The sequence below is a fragment of the Pinus tabuliformis genome, chromosome 5_2, assembly GCF_031772625.1.
Source record: "Pinus tabuliformis cultivar Carrire ecotype Pingquan chromosome 5_2, CPIR1, whole genome shotgun sequence".
Taxonomy (NCBI): Eukaryota; Viridiplantae; Streptophyta; class Pinopsida; order Pinales; family Pinaceae; genus Pinus; species Pinus tabuliformis.
The window spans coordinates 1,083,407,681-1,083,415,075 of NC_142306.1; positions in this window are offsets into that span (position 1 = coordinate 1,083,407,681).

Consider the following 7,395-nt stretch of genomic DNA (forward strand, 5'->3'; position numbering starts at 1 on the left):
CACGAATGTGGGATCTCATAACACACATCAATCAAAACTCATACAGGGCTTCCAGAGTCCATCCACCTCAACCCATCAAACAATGATTCCACCTCACAGTTAGACATCACCAAACTATCATCAGATCGGTCTCTATCCCAGCCATCCAAGGCTCTAGAATGTTTGTCCAACCAAGGCTCTAGGACTAGTAACTCAACCCAAAAATTTTACCGGGCTCTAGAGCATTTGTCCAACCAAGGCTCCAGGACTAGTAACTCAACACACCAAGGGCTCCAGAGCATTTGTCCAACCAAGGCTCCAGGACTAGTAACTCAACCCAAGATGATACATGGCTCCAAAGCATTTTTCCAACCAAGGCTTCAGGACTAGTAACTTAACCCAAGCTAAGGAACATGAGGACCAACAAAAAAACAATGAAAGTAACCCACAATCACCATGGTTATCTAGGAAATGATAAGGCTAGGCAATCTATTACCGATCCAAGCAATCCTCCATGCCAATGACAGATCACAACTAAAAATCCACATGCATATGCCATGCATGCCAAAACTTGTGAAGAAATCATACATGTAAATCAATACCTGCAAGCAAATCTGATGTAGATGTTGTTGATGCCAATGCCTTCTTGTGCTTCCCTGGTTTTCCTTTGCTTTCTTGCTCCAAGAATCCAAGTATGTTACACCCTCTAAGAGTGCTCCAAGAAAAAGTATCCAAGGGTATGAGAGAGAGAGAATAATTTGAAAGAGCTCCAACACTGAACTGACAAAAGGTTACCAACTGATCCTTAGAAGTGTTTTTATGAATGAGGCCTCTATTTTATTCATTTTCCATTGTTTTCCTTCATTTTCCTCCTCACATGCAACCTTTGACCTTTCACCTCCTTTTTATCCTAATTTCCATTTTTTTCATAAATAAATGTGCCAAAAATACCATTTTTCCTATCCAAAGCCTTAGCCATTGCCTTTGCAAATTTCCTTAGTCATTAAACTATCACAAGTGATCCCCATCACTAGGATTTTTCCGAACATTCAGCTTGGAATAAGTGTCCCATCATCCATGGTTATTATTTTTCCATTTTATTAACTTTTATTACGTGGAATTTTCACCAGGGATGTTACACCTAAAATCCCTATAATAATGGCAGTTGGCCTCCCAGGGATTGTTGCACATCTACCTCTCATCTAACTATTGATAAATCCTATTTTCTAGCAATCTTATAGGTTCATATTGGAAGCGGATGGGATAGGGTCATCACCTTTATTGTAGGTTACTGGAGGAACTCATCACTTGTTCAATAACCTGTCCAAACCAATATGCTAAGGCTTCGAAAGGTCATACAAATCATCAATATGATTCAATAACTCAATCATACACTCAACATAAGGAATAATATGTAAATTATCAAATTGCATAATAATCAAGGTCAGAAATGCATGTTTCTTTCAAGGTGATAGAGGTTATAGAGGGGCCTTTAAGTATACAATTCAAGAGACCATCACCACCTTCAAGGAAAGGAAAACTTTTCATAAATGGTTGGTCATTCCTTTTGGTTTCTGTAATGCACTAGATATACATTTATGTGATAAATGAATCATGTATTGTGTCCCTATCTAGATTCATTTCTGATAGTGTATTTAGATGACATATGGAATATAGTTCTACCTACGAGGATCACATCTCACATCTCACGTAGGTGTTAGAGACTCTAAAGAATCATTATTTGTTGGAAATTTTTTAGAAATGCTAGTTTTCTAAAAAATCATTTTGCTGTATTTGGGTTACATGATTAGTGAAGGGGAATTCTAGAAATCCCCCACAAAGATGGAGGAAAATGTGAAGAGGATAGGTCCTACTAATTTTGCTAAAGTTAAGAGCTTTTGGGGGGTATTATAGTACCTATGGAGGTTCAAAGCATCATTTTCAATGGTAGCTACGTCATTCCACACCATAACAAATAATGATAAGAATTTCCAATGGGAACGAATTAGTAGAAATATTTTAACAAGTAAAAATAAAATATTATTTGAGCACCATTTCTTACATTACCTATCTTTCAAAATCCTTTTGAAGTGGAGATAATTACAAGTGGGAATGTTATGGGAGTAGTTTTTAATAAAGGAGGTAAATGGGGAGGTATTATTTGGAATGGATCATTATATAATTGATTTATCTTAGTACTTTATAGCTGGATGAATAGGAGGAATGGCTTGTAAGGCCCATTTCAGTGGTAGGTCCTAGTTTGAAAACTTAGGGATTGAAACGTTCTGAAACCACTTTGCAACATAAAATAATACTATTTGGGGTTAAAACTTTGTGAGAATAAATCAATCCATATGATGTTATTCTACACATAGAGACATTTCCAACCATGAAAATATCACCTCAATCAGAGCTCATATGTGGAAGTTATGATTTTTGCAAGTTGACCTACTTGTTTTACAACCATGGTATGGGTGGATGCCCCGGACCCCATAGAGGGGGGTTACCTGCACCGATCAAACCCCCTGTGACCCCCCCCGCTACACAATCGACGCAACGAAGGGGGCGCTCCGCCCCCCCTCTAACCCCTCGGTTAACTACGTGGGCTGGTCGTGGAAAAAATATAACACAACCCAACACATGGTATGAGTGGATGCCATGTCAACACCGTTTACCCACATATGGGGCTAGCCACATTTTTACTTCCAAATGGATTCTAAAATATCCAGACCTTATCACTAATTGAATGTTAGAGCATGCAAAAACCCTAAACCTAGATTATTATTATGCTATGTTAAATATTAGGCTACTAGGAGGAGAAGGAGCTACATTCTTTATCTATGTATTTTTTCCATAGTTGAGTGGATTATCTAGGAGTCAGATTTGAGAGCATCACAAAAGAGGAAGTATATTCTATAGCAACCATTCAAGCCACAATGTCATAGGAAACTCCATAGTGAGTGTCCCTTTTATTTATATTTGCATATCATAACTAAACAAAAGATAGCAGAGTATAAGCCTCACCTTCTAGCTAGGTTTTATTCCATTACAAAATTTCCCAAGATACATATTGTGTTCAATTGTGTGGATGATATATACATTTTCTTGTTCTTTCATTTTCATATTTCAATTATTTTCATAAAATTTAGCAATAATAAGCTACATAATCTAAAATCTCCTAAGCAGTATAAGGTCCGTTGTGAAAAATTATTATAATGGAATATCCATGGCTATTCACAAATCAAAAAACTTTGTGGAATTCTCGTCCGAGGTATGTTCTCAAGTTTATATTAGGAACTTTAGCTTTTGGAGGCTAAGAAGCATTAATTCATAGACCCAAAATTTGTAGAAAAAATGATAACACATGGGTTCTAAGACTTTTAGTTTTTCCAAATAAATGATTGCCCATAGGTGTAACATGGTTTAGAAAATACTTTACAAGATCATGCCACACTTGAAATTGCAATTAAATATTAAGCTTTTTAATGCAGATTTTAGTTGTAGAATTTTTTATGAGTTCCTTTTATGGCTCTCCCTGACTTGCCATTAATAAAAAAAAATCATATTTGATTCCATGAGACCTTCCATTATTAGTTTTTTCAACTTGCTTGTTATTGGATCCTACGTTGTTTCCCACAATTGTAAATTCATCATTTATCCCAACCACTAGAAACATTGAATGGTATAGGATAAATTAACGGAAAAGTCTTTTGCAATTTATTTAACTCATAATGAGCAAAATATTAATGAGCTTTCCTACCTCTCTTAACTTTGTATGGTAATGGAACTCCTACTTTTATGTAACCTTACTCCAAAGGAGCTCTTTGATATCTAAAAAAGAATGTCTTATAAGTATCCACCAAATTTTCCTTCGCAAATAGTGTGGCAATATAATGAAATCAACCAAGAAAGGAATGGGCTCACCCAAGCAAGGATACACTGGTTTAGACCATGATAAATCTACTCATTTGAGTATAGAGTCACCTAGGCAGTGATAAATTGACTTGGTTGGATATAGAGTCTCCTAGCAGTGAGAAATAAACCTTGAGAAATCAACCTAGTTGTGTATAGAGTCACTAAGGAAAGTGGAGAGTCACCCTAGTTGAGTAAGTGGGAATTGAGCTAACTAATTATGGAGTTTCCTAGGTGAATGTCTTAGCTCACGAATATTAATTGAATTCTATAAGAGAGATAAAATTTATTAATTATTGTAAAAACCAAAATTAGAAACTCCAAAAATAATTACAAGAATTTTATTCTTACAACAATTTATCTTCCTAGAAAATAGATGGACATATTAAGTCCAACAAAGAATAGATATGAACTAAATTCAAGCATAAACAATTATAATATAATAAAACATTCTAATAGAAAATTTCCAAATAGAAAATTTCCAAAAGACACTTGAAAGCTACAACACCATTGGGCAAATATCTCACAACAATTTAATCAAAAAAATAATTGACACACTTTTTTTCCCATAAACATAGGGAAACGTCTATGAGAATCACAACACAATTGACATGATGTTTACCCTAGAAACCAAAATGGGAATTTTGTTTTGAATGTACTCAATTTCTCCATTTTGACAAATCTCTAGTTATAATGCTCTCATGAATTTTTATGCCTTTTTCTCTCTTGGAGAAACTATCCATTGAGAATGAAGGTGAAGGAGGAAATATGGAGAGCTAAGGGATAAGACGAATGCCAACAATCATGACCCTTCATTTGTATTCCTCAACCTTCCCTCTTATTTTATTATAAATATTTTCATTTAATTTTTTTTCCCTCTCACACTCATGTCCTTAAAAAAAAAATTGCTTTGTTTTACAATGTTTGCCAACCTTCATAAATTGTTGAATTTCTATTATAGCTACCAAGTCTTGCAAAGATTAGTTGGTTTGGATCCATTTTAGATAACACTTGCCCATTTAGTGGTTTTTTCATTTCCAAAAGCTTGAAAGAAACCAATCTAAATCAATGTGCATTTTGTTTGCTTCTATAGAACATGGTTATGACTCTAATCCCTAACTGCAATTCTAACTTTTAGTTAGAAATAATTAATTCCTACTTGTATATGCTTGTAATTTTCTATTTGAGGAGTTTGTTCCTACATAATAGGAATACGCTAGAATATAGTTTCTCCTAGTTTAGTGTGTGGTTCAGAGAATCTCTCAACCACACTACTGTACGTCTAAGATAACATTCCTATCTTGAGACTTTTGTTTGTATAAATGTGTGTAATTTCCTTATTCAATTTTTAATAGAGTATATTATTGAGTGTCTGCAATTTTATCTTGGTATCATAGCCTGTGAGGGCCTGGCCCCTCCTGGGCTTGGCCCCTCCTTGGCTAAGGAAATAAAGAGCTTGGTTTGCCAATCCATTTTTTTGTGTTTGTCCATCATAATCGACGTTGTTTTTTTTTGTCTTTGAATGCTACCTGCATTTTTTTTTTGGTATGGTGGGCTGTTGTTTGGGAAGTGGACAGCTACAAGTGCGATCTTCATTTGATGAGCAGCTGTTGATTCTTTGTCTTTGCATAAAGGCTGCGTAGAGGAGATTGGTGGTCGTGACACGATCGAACCACAGAGGGATCGATTGAGGCCACAATTTTTTATTTCATGCAGAAGTTTGGATCGCTGCGGGACTGCGATTTGGAAGGGCTGTCGGCCCACCTTTTAATGAAGTAGATCGAAGAAGTGTGTGACGGTGCCTCTAACCTGCGCACCTGGAGAAGAGCTGTAGGCTCTCAAGAAGGATTGATGGTGTATCTAGATCGATCGATTTGTGTCCATTGGGCGATAACTGTTGCGGAGAATTATTGGAAAGTGATGACCGCTACTTGATTGATAAATAAAAAAAAACCCGCGTTGAAGGAGATGGCAGCATTTTCTTTATGTAGAGCGAAGATCGACATTGTTTGCTAGTCAGTTTTCTTTGTTTGCAGATCAGCGGATTAGTCTCCTCAACAAACTTGGAATTGGACGACTGACCTGAGGCCATCTGCCAAGAAATTAGACATTTTCAGATGCCCAAAACGTTCATCTCTCGGAACGTAGATGTCAAGGCTCATGTCCAATGACAATCTGCTTTCGGTAGCGGGCTCTGTTTTTGTAGGAGGGTGGCCCGTTCTGCCCCTCCGCAGGTATGGAAACTGTTGAGACCCTCCGTGCACTGTTCAGCTAAGCTCCACACTCTTGTCTGGGTCTCCGAGATCATTGTAGAAATCGTAGTCATACACTCTGTCCCACTGTCATACACCTGCGCTCTTTGTTCATTAAGAAAAATGAGAAACTTCCAGGATGTGGATATTATGCATCCTGCGAGAAAGACCTACTTCTGCGATTGTCAAATTCAAGGCTGGAAGTATCGAGCAGGCCCATCAAGATTTGGGTTGGCGATGAGTTGTTTTTGTTGAATAAAAAAAAAACTTGGTCAAACCGATGGTTCAGTGGAGTTCGAGTCGGCGATGCAGCCAGAGGTCGAGTGGTGGCAGCTTGGAAATAGTTTGGCTTATGTGGAGCTTGGAGATCACCGATTTGGAGATATCCATGATTCCCCTATCTGCACAAATCCTTGAAGATTGTGAAAGATTTGGTAATTGAAAGCTGGACGGTGTCAAAGTCTGTATGTGTGGGCGTGGAGCAGAGCAATGTGAAAGCCGATCATTAGAGCCAATCTGGTCATCGAGCATTGAACAGGGTTCCCGTGAGCTGGGCGGTGTTCTGGAGCCCCTGTTATCCTACAACGCCTTCAAATTATTTAGAGCCATTTCCTTTTCTTGTGAGTATTTGGAAAACCTCGGCCGAATCTAGTGTCGTGTGGAATGCATATTCTTGCAAGAATTACTCGTGCCTCATCCAGAGGAAATGTTAACACCCAGGTTGTTCCCTTTGACTCCTGAGGGAATACGGCCGGGGTAACCACTAACCAAGCTTTGGATCACAGGTTCTAGCCAACCTGTAATCAGAGAGGGCTCTCTCTTTGACTGTTTAACTTTGTTCTTAAGGATCTTAGGCTAGATATGAGGTGAGGGTTTGGTTTGAAAATTTTGGTTGAATGATGTCTTTCAGTACCTAAGGTGATATCATCAGACAGTTTTAGACCATTGGGCAATGGAGTCTGTGGTTACAGGTTGTTTGAAATGTTAAGTGGGATTGTTGAAATAGCAGGACCTTTTAAATATTTCATGAGACAAACTTGAAATTGTAATGATGAAGTGTGTCCAACCAGTGGAAGGCAATTAAGAAATTTCCACTAAATTGGTGATGTGAGAGGGAGATGTATTGACCAAGAGGAGGTTTGAATTCCTGAACAATAATCACTGTGAAAGGTATAGTTTGGAAGTGCAGCAATTAAGAATTACACTCTTATAACTATAACTGAGGAAAACATACATAATAGCGTAGATTGAG